The sequence below is a fragment of the Narcine bancroftii genome, chromosome 2 (assembly GCF_036971445.1).
Source record: "Narcine bancroftii isolate sNarBan1 chromosome 2, sNarBan1.hap1, whole genome shotgun sequence".
NCBI classification, from domain to species: domain Eukaryota; kingdom Metazoa; phylum Chordata; class Chondrichthyes; order Torpediniformes; family Narcinidae; genus Narcine; species Narcine bancroftii.
In genome coordinates this window covers 101393680-101406485 of record NC_091470.1, presented here as the reverse complement: position 1 = coordinate 101406485, position 12806 = coordinate 101393680, and positions in this window count along the sequence as shown.

Sequence of the window (12806 nt, the reverse complement as noted above, 5' to 3'; positions counted from 1 at the left end):
AAAAGAATGGATACCCAGGGTCCTAGGAAGGCCAGAATTACAGGAAGAAATGGAAATAGAAAGGGCACACAGAACATTAGCCCCTAAACCACAACCACAACAAAAACCAAGATCCATTCTAGTAAAATTCCTAAGATATACAACAAGAGAAAATGTATTGGAGAAGGCAATGAAAAAAATAAGAGAAGACAAAAAACCACTGGAATACAAGGGTCAAATTTTTTTTTCTATCCAGATATAAGTTTTGAACTCCTGAAGAAGAGGAAGGTGTTTAATGCAGCAAAACGACCCTATGGAAAAAAGGTTATAAATTTATGTTAAAATACCCAGCGGTACTTAAAATAGTTATCCCGGGGCAGCAAACTATTCTCAGATCCAGAAGAAGCACGAAAATTTGCAGAACACCTACAAAACAGACAGAGAGATGAAGAGATGTAACAAGAACAAAAATGACAACAAACTACATAGTATAAGTAAGAACTCAGAAGGGAAAGAAAGGGAAGAAAGGAAGTAAGGAGGGAATTAAGAGAGTGACCTTTGTTATATATGAAGATTAAAATCTTTTCTGGGGGGCTGGGTGGAGAAGAATAACAGTCACTGCGAAATCAGTTGACGCTTGCGAGCAGATTCGCAAATCCAAATGGAGAGGGGAAATGTGGTTGCCCGACAAGGGACAAGGGGCAACTCAGAAAGGGGAGGGACTATTGGGGTTAAAGGAATTTTAGATATGAGAATAGTGGAAATATTTTATGTTTTAGAAATGTTGTCTTATAATGTGTTCAAAAAAAGCAGAAATGGATAAGAAGGGAAGGTGGTGATGACGAAACAGAAAGGAAAGATAAACAAAGTATGAAATGACTATGTTGAACTATATGACTTTAAATATTAATGGAATACATAAACAAATCAAAAGGAAGAAACTGTTAAATTTACTGAATAAAGAAATTAATATACCATTCGTACAAAAAACACATCTAACTGATGTGGAACACAAGAAATTAAAGAGAGATTGGATAGGACACGTAACAGCAGCATCATATAATTCAAAAGCCAGAAGAGCAGCTATATTAATCAATAAAAATGTACCAATCAAAATAGAAGAGGGAATAATAGATCCAGCAGGGAGATATGTAATAATAAAATGTCAGTTATATTCAGAATTTTGGAATTTACTCAATATTTACTCACCTAATGAAGAAGATCAAAAATTTATGCAAGATATCTTTTTGAAGATAGCTGATACGCAAGGGAACATACTAATAGGAGGAGATTTAAACCTTAATTTGGACTCAAACATGCATAAACCTGGGAAGAAAAAATAACAGAAAGAACAAAGTAACCAAATTTATAATTAAATCGATGCAAGAAATGCAACTTTTGGATATATGGAGGAAACAACACCCAAAGGAAAAGGAATATTCATATTATTTGGGTAGACACAAAACATACTCAAGGATAGACCTATTCCTGTTATCAGCCCACATTCAAGGGAGAGTTAGGAAAACGGAATATACAGCTAGACTATTATCGGATCACTCACCCCTGTTATTGGTAATAGAGCTAGAGGACATCCCACCAAGAATGAATAGATGGATATTAAACTCCATGCTACTTAAAAGACAGGATTTTGGAAAATTCATTGAATGACATATTAAAATGTACTTTGAAATAAATATGGAATCAGTGAAAGGTAAATTTATACTATGGGACACAATGAAAGCGTACATCAGAGGGCAAATAATAAGTTATGTAACTAAGATGAAGAAGGACTACAATCGAGAAACAGAACAGATGGAAAGGGAAATAACAAATACAGAAAAAGAATTAGCAACAAAGGAAGATAAAACTAAAAGACAATTGGCAGACAAAAAAAAAATGAAACACTACAAACATATAAGGTGGAGAAGAACATAATGAAGACAAAACAAATATTATGAGCTAGGAGAAATAAAACGCACAAAATTCTAGCGTGGCAGCTTAAGACAGAACAAACTAAAAGAATGGTATTGGCATTAAGGAAAAAGGACAAACAAATTACATATAATCCAACGGAGATCAATGAAAACTTCAGGGAATTCTACGAACAACTATATCAAACTGAAAACCAAGGGAAAGAAGACAAAATAGATGAATTTCTAACTAAAATTGAACTACCGAAATTACAAACAGAAGAGCAAAATAAATTAATAAAACCATTTGAAATAGAAGAATTACAGGAGATTTTTAAAAAACTACCAAACAATAAAACACCAGGAGAGGATGGATTCCTAATAGAATTCTATAAAACATTTAAAGACTTATTAAATCCTCCCCTCCTGGAAGTAATCAACCAGATTGATAAAACACAAAACATACCTGATTCATGCAAAACAGCAATAATTACAGTAATACCAAAGACAGTGAAAGATCCACTAGCACCAGCATCATATAGACCAATATCTCTACTTAACACAGACTATAAGATAATAACTAAACTATTAGCAAACAGATTGGCCAACTATGTACGAAAAATAGTAAATCTAGACCAAATTGGATTTATTAAAAAAGACGAACAACGGACAATATCTGTAAATTTATTAACTTAATTCATGCAGTAGAAGGAAATAAATCTCCAAGAGTAGCGGTTACTTCAGACGCAGAGAAGGCCTTTGACAGAGTAGAATGGAATTATTTATTCAAAGTACTACAAAAATTCAGCCTACCAGAGAAATATATTAATTAGATTAAAGCATTAATTAAGGGGCCATTGGTGAAAGTGACAGTAAATGGATATATATCAAAACAATTTAACTTAAGCAGATCAACAAGGCAGGGATGTCCACTATCTCCCTCACTGTTCACATTAGCTATAGAACCACTAGCAGAACTGATAAGAACAGAAAATAAAATAAGAGGGAAAAAATAAAAGAGAAGGAATATAAAATCAGTCTATTTGCAGATAGCGTTATAATATACTTAACAGAACCAGAAATATCAATAAAAGAATTACATAGGAAATTGAAGGAATATGGAGAAGTATCGGGGTACAAGATCAACGCAAATAAAAGTGAAGCAATGCCAATGAATAATGCGGATTTCACAAAGTTTAAGAAAGAATCACCATTTAGATGGCAAACACAAGCAATGCGATACCTAGGTACACAACTAAATAAAAATCTCGGCCATCTATATAAATGAAATTATCATCCATTAATGAAAAAATTACAAGACGACTTAGAGCATTGGAAAGACTTACCACTAACACTGATAGGAAGGATAAACTGTATTAAAATGAACATTTTCCCAAGGATACAATACCTATTTCAGTCATTGCCAATTCACCTAACAGAGAAATTCTTCAAGGAGCTAAAGAAAATAATAAGGAAATTCTTATGGAAAGGGGGGAAACCGAGGATAACACAAGATAAATTAACAGAATGGTACAAACAAGGAGGCTGACAACTACCAAACTTTAAGAATTATTATAGAGCCGCACAATTAAGATACCTATCAGATTTTTATCAAACAAGGGAAAAACCAGATTGGACCAGATTGGAACTAGATAAAATAAGGGAGAAGATACCTGAACATATACTATATAAATGGGATGAAAAATTGGTGCAACGTAGGAATTTGGAAGAAGATTCACGTAGCAAGAAATAAAACAAATTACCAACTACCAAAACTAATATTGACGCAAAATCAACTAATCCCTTTCACAATGGATAACCTTTCCTTCAGAGAATGGGAGAGAAAAGGGATCAAAAGAATAGAAAATTCTTTTTCGGGAAATAAATTATTATCCTTTGAACAAATGAAGGATAAATATAATATAACTCACAATACAATGTTTGCATACCACCAACTGAAAACCTACTTGAAGGACAAATTGGGAAACAGTCTGAGGTTACCAGAAGGAAACAATTTTGAATATGTGATTAGAGACACAATGATAATTTAAAAATTTATAACAAACATGTACATCAAACTACAAGAAAAGGAGAACGAGGAAACAAACGGTAAACCTAAACAAAAATGGGAACAAGATCTAAACATAAAGATAAAGAATGAAACATGAGAAAAGCTATGCTCCGGAACTATGAGAAATACAATAAACACGAGGTTACGCATGATACAATATAACTGGATACGCAAGCTATACATCACACCTCAAAAGTTAAATAAATGGGACCCAAAAGTATCAGACAGATGTTTTCACTGTAAAAAGGAAACGGGAACAATAATTCATGCAATTTGGACACGTGAGAAAGTGAAAACATTTTGGGAAGATCTAAACCAGATATTAAATAAAAATCACAAAAAGCAATATACCAAAAAACCCAGAGATCTTCCTCCTAAGTAATATAAGAAATAAAGAATTTGGACTCGATTTGGATGGAGCACAAAAAAGATTTGTTATGATAGCCCTAGCTGTAGCAAAAAAATGTATTATGTCAACCTGGAAATTCGAAGACAACTTGAGAATACAACAATGGTACATAGAAATGAATAAATGTATTCCATTAGAAAAAATAACATAATTTAAGAAATAACATCACAATATTCGAACAAATATGGGAGCCATACATGAAATACAATAGAGAAATCCTACCATGGACTTCCACCACCTAAAATGACAGAAGGAGAAGACAACGAAAAGAACTGACTCAGTAAAATTTCTTGTTTATTTTTATTAAGTGAAAACATTGTTTAACGGTTTTAATGTATCTTATAGATTGAACTTCAAATAAATGGGAAAGGGGGTGAGGGAGGGAGGGAAGGGGGGGGGAAAAAGCGGGAGAAAATGACACTATATATATTCAAGAGAAAAAATGTCCCTTTGTATCTTGATCAATATGGTTTATAGTGTGAAAAAATAAAAAAAATTTTAAAAAAAGAAATCCGACAAGACACTTCCTGAGCGGTAACCATTTACTTTTTCAAGCACCAAAGCCTGGTGAACTTTATAAATGTTAAATTCTGTGCACAGTATAAGAATTTCCTCCAACCAGTGAACTTGGAGGAATTAGAAGTGAGATGGGACTGTGAACCAAAGAACCTTTCTGAACTTGCACACACATTACATACACATATGCTTAGAATTAGAAAGGGGTTAAGTTAGGTTAAGTAAGTCAATAGAGATAATTTAAAGTTTGATTCTATTTTCATGTTTAAGGATAATTAAAAGCATCTTTTGTTTAAGTAACCATTTGTTGTGGTGAATATCTATTGCTGCTGGATTTTGGGGTCCTCTGGGCTCGTAACAATGTCGAAAATTCTGAATACTTAAGATTTATCTTGACAGAAGGCATTGATGTAAAGGAGAATTTTAGAAATAAGGGTTAAGCATCTTTAAAAGTAAGTTGTCAGATGAAGTTCACTTTATTTTTGGCTTTTAAGCAAGGTATGAACTGGCCCAAATTCTCACTCTAACTTTTGAGTTCTCTGATACCACAGGCCTCATACTGCAAGATTTCTGATGTGCCACAATTGCATGAAAATCGTGAATGGTGGGTTGAACATCGATGGACCAGTAAGTCACCACTATCACAGGGGTACAAATTACGTGGAATAATTCTGAGGAATATTGTCAAGGTTTGGAGAGGCACTGACCCAGCAGTTGAATTCCTGGATCAACAGGGAGATTATCTGAGTTGTAAGACTGGTTAAATGTTCTAAACAGACATTGAATATATTACATGTGGACAACATACAATTGAATCGACAGGTGAATCTGTGTCACTCGAGCAAGGAAGAATGAAAGACACTGGCTCAAACATTTTGTCAAATTCATTTTAAAAGGCCACTGGATCAAAATTCAAAAGTAACTAATCATATTTATCTACCTTTTAAAAGGCAGTGTGTTGAAGCAATGAGTCTGCTAAAGGTGACAGATCAGCAAATAAGTCAATTAAGGTGGCTCCTTGGTGGACTGTGGGCACTGGGGGCAGAGAAAATTCATGAATGGTTCTATTATCCAATAACAATTTTAAAATAGCAAGACTGAGTAAGGTGTCTCTAGAAATTTACGCCGTATCTGAACATTCCTCACAGAAACATCAGTCTGAAAGTAAAGTCACAATTACAGAGGTCTTAACTCAGAAAATTCTGGAAACACTCAGCAAGTCAGACATTAACTCTTTTGTTCTGGAGTTTCTTTCCCCCACCAAGATTTAAACTGTGTCCAAGTCACCATGTTCTTTTTGGTTAAAAAAAAACACAATTGGGATTAAAAGTCATACAAGGCTCTCAATAACAGAACTTGCAGACATGCCTTTACTTTTTGCTCCCCACTCCAGACCAGGACTGCAACCCCCTCACCTGCCTACAGTCCTGGAGACCATTCCACACAATCCTTCAAATTCCAACAAAATATTCTAACCAGTGAGCATCACTGAAGTCTCTGATACCCACGCCGACAGCTTCGTTAACATACAACCACCTTTTAGATTTAAAACTGCAAAGTACTTTACACTTTCTTGATACTGTGGGAAAAGCATTTGCTATCAGATCCAAGACCAAGATCCCAAGCGTGGTTATAACAACTGTATGGGTGCTGGCCTGTTTGAGGAGCATCCCTTTCTATTTTATGGATGAACCCAGAATTATAATCAACAACGTCTCGGATTTCTGTATTGAAACCACTGCCCATTACATTTCAGAGTCAGAATTTATTGTCAAGAACAAGTCATGAAATTTAGTGGTTTACGCCAGCATCAAAGTGCAAACATTTATATTATAACCATCTTACAACATTACTACAAAAAGAGTAAAATTAATAGTGCATGAAAAGTAAGTTCATTGATTATTCAGGAATCTGATGGGAGCAGGAAAGAAGCTGTCCGTCTGCCATTGAGTTCTCGTCTTTAGGCTCCTGTACCTTTTCCTCAATGAGAGCAGAGTGACGAGGCCATGGCCTGGGTGCTGAGAGTCTTTGAGGATAGAGGCTACCTTTTCCTTTTAAAGACACCACCTCATGTAGATGACCTTGATAGAGTTACGTCTGGTGTCTATGATGTCACAGGCCAAGTTAACAACCCTCTGGAGTTTATTCTTGTCCTGAAAGTTGGCGCCTCCATACCAGGCAATGGTGCAGCCAGCCACAATGCTCTCAACGATACACCTGTAGAAGTTATGAGAGTCTTTGGTGACATACCAAATCTCCTCAGACATCTCACAAAGTATGGCTGCTGGTGATACTTCCTTATAGCTGCATCAACATGGAGGCTCCAGGACAGATCCTCGGAGATGTTGACTTCCAGGAAGTTGCAGTTTTTGATCCTCTCCACTACTGCGCCCTCAAGGAGGATGGGTCATGTTCCTCTGATTTCCCCTGAAGTCCACAATCATCTCCTTCATTTTGCTGACATTGAGTGCTAGGTCATTATCATTACACCATTCAATGAGCTGATCTATCTCCCTCCTGTACACTTCCTCATTGCAATCTGTGATTCTGCCAACAACTGTGGTGTCATGGGCAAACTTGTAGACAGCATTAGAATTGTGTCTGGCCACACAGTCATGGGTGAGTAATGAGTAGGGCAGTGGGCTAAGCACACATCCTTGAGGCATTCCTATGTTGATAATCAGTGAGTAGGAGTCGTTGTTTTCAATTCATACTATTGTCTTCCGACGGGAAAGTCGAGGGTCCCGTTGCAGTGTCAGGTACAAAAGCCTAGAGATTGTAGCTTCTTGATCAGAACTGAGGGAATAATGGTATTGAAGGTCGAGCTGTAAGTGATGAAGAGCTGCCGTATGCATGAATTGCTGTTTCTGAGGTGATCCAGGGCTGAGTGGAGAGACAGTGATATTGCATCTGCTGTGGAGCGATTGTGACGATGGGCGAATTGCACTGATTCCCATAAATGTTTAGGTTGGTATTAATTCTGGCCATGACCAGCCTCTCAAAGCATTTCATTACAGTAGAAGTTAGTGCTTCTGGGCGGTAGTTATTGAGGCAGTTCATGTCAAGCTTCTGAGGTACCGGGATGATTGATGCTCTTTTGAAGCAAATGGGAACCTCTGACTGCAGCTAAGTGAGATTAAAAATGTCAGTGAATGTTCCAGATAGTTGGCTGGCGAGGATTTTCAGTATCCTGATGCCTCGCGAGGGTTCACCCTCTTGAATTATGTTCAGAAATAAAATATTACAGAGCCTTCAGCCCTTTCAGGGATACTAGTTTGCACTGTTTGGTTCTACATCTCAAAATGAGCACAGAAGGTCTTTGGCCCCTGGTGATGATGTACGAGTGGTTTCACGATATCATAACTTGGGTATCATAACTCAGGTGCTTGTGATGGCTCTGCTGGTCCACTACTGTCCACCACTAGTGGGGTCTCCTCGGTTGATCAGCATTGGCCTGTTTCTTCAGTATCTCTGGTGTTTTCTGCAGAATCTTTCAATCCCACCTCAGTATTTGACCTCCTCTGTTCTGATTGTAGGATTCTGGATTTACTTCTCCCAGAACAGTAGCCTTTTTATCCCAAGTGTTGGAACCTCTGAGTCTCACTGTGTCCTGTTGTGCCAGTGCCCCTAAGTTCCTTGCTAACTTGTCATAGTTTGCTTTTTGTCTCCCTTGCAGAAGCGTTTGGGTTACGAGCCCAAAGGGCCCCAAAACTCAGCAGCAATAGATATTCATTATAACAAGTTGTTTTTAATTATCTTTAAACATGAAAACTGAATTAAACTTTAACATCACTATTAACTTAACTAACTGAAATTCTCCCCCTTCTAATTCCAAGTGCACATGCATGTAACGTGTGTGTAAATTTAAGAAAAGTTCTTTGGTTCACAGTTCAATCTCATTCCTCTGGTTGCAGGCAATTCTTAAACTGTGCACAGATTTTAACGCGTATAAAGTTCACCAAGCTTTGGTGCTTGAAAGGTAAATGTTTACCACTCAGGAAGGAGCTTGTCAGGTTTGCAGAGAGAGATTTGTTGTTCCAAGGTTTCCACAACTGAAGTACCACCATTAGTCACCTCAATGTCTTGCTGATGAAACTTCCCCCATCAGGGTTCTCCAGACGATAACCTCTTTCTTTCAAGCTACCACAGAGTTCCTTTCAGTTCTCTTATTCCAATAGAAACATCAAACAGAAAGGACATCCAGCCATCCTTTGCTCTGGAGCTTTCTGTTTCAGTTCCAACAAGCTTTTCCTGCTTGCTTCAGCCGTGACTGTTCAGTCTCTCTCTCTCTCTCTCTCCCCCTTCATCTTTCCACTGCTAGAAAGCCCATGTGACTCTCACTTGCAAAACCCCCACCTTCTCCATCAAACAACAGGAGTTCCTTGTGCTTCCATCTGTTGTTTATGAAAATAAACTTCTCAGGAGTGACCTTTCTGTGCACTTTGCAGAAAAGTCAAAAGCCTTGTAAAAATGTTCAATACAGATGACCTGCCTCCAGATTATACATTTGATGAGATCATTTCAATTTGCAGCTACCTGTGAAATGTGCATAGCATTCTCCATAGTTTCTGTAAAGTCCACTGAATATGAATTCTTCAGTATTTCAAAGAAGATCAGAGTAGGGAAGTATGGTGCATAGTCTACATCTCATCAGAAGCTCAGTGGGTGACATGTCATGTACAAGCGGTGAAGCTCTTTAACTCAATAGAGCTAGATAGGAATCTGAACCACAGTCTTGTGCTTTCTTGAGCAGCTGTTTAACTATGTGAACTCCTTTCTCTGCTTTGCCATTTGACCGTGGATGCAGAGGACTTGAAGTCACATGTGGAAATAGTACTCTTCTGAAAAGTTCTGGAATTCTCTACAACTGTAGCATAGTCCATTGTTACTGCAGACAATGTGAGGAATTCCATGTATTACAAAGTTCAATCTCATATATTGGATCACACAAGAAGCAGACATGCTAGGAAGCAGCGCAATCTCCAGATAGTTCAATAGATAAGTAATTCTTTCCATCCATGTGGAATAGATCAGTCCCAACTTTCTGCCATTGTTCTGCTGGTAAGTCAGTTGTTATCATGGGTTCCTTTGACCATTTACGGGGTCTCACATCTTGAAATCATCTGTCAAATTTCAGCATTTATCCCTGACCAATAAATAGCAGTTCTGGCCCTCCTCTTGCATTTTTCCATTCCAAGGTGCCCCTCATGCACTCTTTTCAGCATCTCTTGTCACAGTGATTGAGGAATGACTATTCCACTCTGAGTAGAAGCCCATTGACAAAACTCAGCTCAGCTCTGATGTTGTAATGTGGGTATCTTTCATTCTCGGCCATCTTTCATTCAGATTCTTGATGCCTTTCTCGAGAACTGTGTCCTTTTCTGTTTCAGCTGCAATCTACTTGGATTTCACGCCAGATATGGGAAGAGATTCGGTGAACTGGATTACATGGAGATTCACACCTTTCTCTGTGGAACTCTCATTGTGTGCTTCACTCTACATGGCTGCACAGGATAATTCATCAACTAACACAATAAGTTTCCCTGGTGTGTACACCAATTCAAAGTTATAACATTGTAGTCTTTGGATTCTTGGCATCATTTCACTGATAATTTTCTTGATTACTGCTATTAATGGCTTGTGATCTGTCTCTGCCAAGAATGTTGGTAGACCACTCACAAAACTGGAATTTTACCAGACCTGGACCCTCAGTCTGTGCATATCAACATTCTGATGTTGTCATGCTCCTTGATGTGATGCTACTGGCCTCCAATCTTCTCCCACAGCCTGAAATAATGCAGCCACTAATCATCTTTTGAAGCATCTGTAGATATTTTTGTCTTTCCGAATGCGTCAAAGAGCATCAAAAGTACAGGTTCTGTAGTTAGAATGGTCTTCAGTCATCCCCATTCTCCCTCATGGTTGTCTGTCCACTTAAATTCACATTTGTCCTGTAACAACCTCCTGAGGTACATGGTTTTGAAGACAGGTTTGGTATAAATTTATCAATGAAATTGATCATTCCCAGTGCACTCAATATGCCTTTTTTGTCATTGGGTCTAGGGATCTCAAAAATTGCTTTCACCTTGTTCTTGTCTGACTACACACCTGCCTCTGTCAGTTTTTCTCCCAGAAAGGTGATTGCCTGCGCACCAAACTGACATTTTTCTCTGTTTAACATTGATCCATGTTTCTGGATGCATTGTAGCACTTTAATGAGTCTCTCATTGTGTTATTCTTGGTTGGATCCCCAAAGGATCATGTCATCCATGTGCATTACTACCCCATTTATGTCTTCATTGTCCTGTGGAACATTTCCGGAGCTGAGGAAATTCCGAAAGGTATCCTCAGACAGGAGCACCTTAGACCAGCAGAATGCAGATGCTAACAGGATGTGAAGAAAACAGTTCCCACAATTTACAAGCAGCAAAATCAAGGTCACTGTGAACTTGAAAGGGAGTGATGGCTACAATGTAAAGTCATTGAATTAACATTTTTAGCAAAATATTGTACATTTTCTCGTGTTTACATAATAAATATATTTGCTTGGTCAAGTGAACTGAAAATCAAACTGGCAATAGTCATGTGGCAAACAAGGCAATTGGTGGATAAAGTGTTTGTGAAATTGTCAACGTTCATATCATAACTAGTGTTGCTCAGTAGGTTTCCACCTGATTTACTGATGCAAAGAAACTTTATACATTTATGGTAATTCTACAAAGTCAGATTCTGAATCATCTTCAAAAATGTTAGTACATTTCTTCTGTTCAACCAACAGCTGTGCGGAGATGGTTGAGGGAAGGATCTGCAAATGGGAGAAAAATCCCCGGGTGTTTAATGAGGCAGCCTTGTGGGGATTTATTTGGAAATTCTGTATTTTAAGAAAATATGAATCAATTTTTAAAATAGCCAGTGAAACATATTCTGGATTTGTTTGATTAAGTTACTTTGTGTAAATGAATATAACAAAGTGCACTCAAGCTGAATGTCCCACGGACCATTCCTTTCCACTTAAAGAGCTGGCAAAACTAAACTGGCACATTTCAGACAGTGGCGGTCGACAGCTTTTGTTGAAACAAAACATGGACTATCCAGTGATCTTGGTGCTTGAGCGCATCTACTACCCCATTCTTGCAGCTGTTGGCATTACAGATAAGTTAATGGAACCAGTCAAACCTCACACTGCAACATGCAAATAATCATTTTTATACATTAGAGGCAGAGATTGTGTGTATCTGGGAGATAGAGGAATGCAAACAGAGATGTGTAACAAGGATATTACAGTTCCAGACCTGCAATAAGTTGTCACCGCAGAACAAACTTTCCTTCCTTTCAGCATGCAAACGTCCCAATTTTCCCTGACTCCCTGATCCACTCTTCCATTTCTGACAATGACCATTCTGCTCTGCTCAGCACTCTCTCATGTTACCACATCACCTGCCCTTTTGTCTTTTCTATTCCCACCATTCAGATCCCAAATACAACTTCTGGATACAACAACAAATTTGTATTTGAGATGATCAAGCTCAATTTGAATTTTAACAAGGAGAAATAACACCAGATGTGCCAATGTTTTAATGGAGAAAAGGAATTTACAGTGGCATGAGAGAGCAACTGGCCAAGGTAGATTGGAAGGGTGCTCTAGTTGGGAAAAAGGGAGAGCAGCAATTGAATGAGGTTTCTGCAAGAAATGGGGAATGTGCAGAATATATACTTTTTTTTTTAAAAAAGGAAATACTGAAATGGATAAATGTCACAACTGTGATTGATGAGGGACACAAAAGACAGTGTGGAAGCAAAACAGAGGGCAGACAAGGAAGAAAAAAATAGTGGGAAGATAGAGGACATGAAAGTTTTATTTTAAACTTAGAAACTAACAGAAAATCTCAAAGAGGGAAAAGTTGAGGTATGAACATAGTAT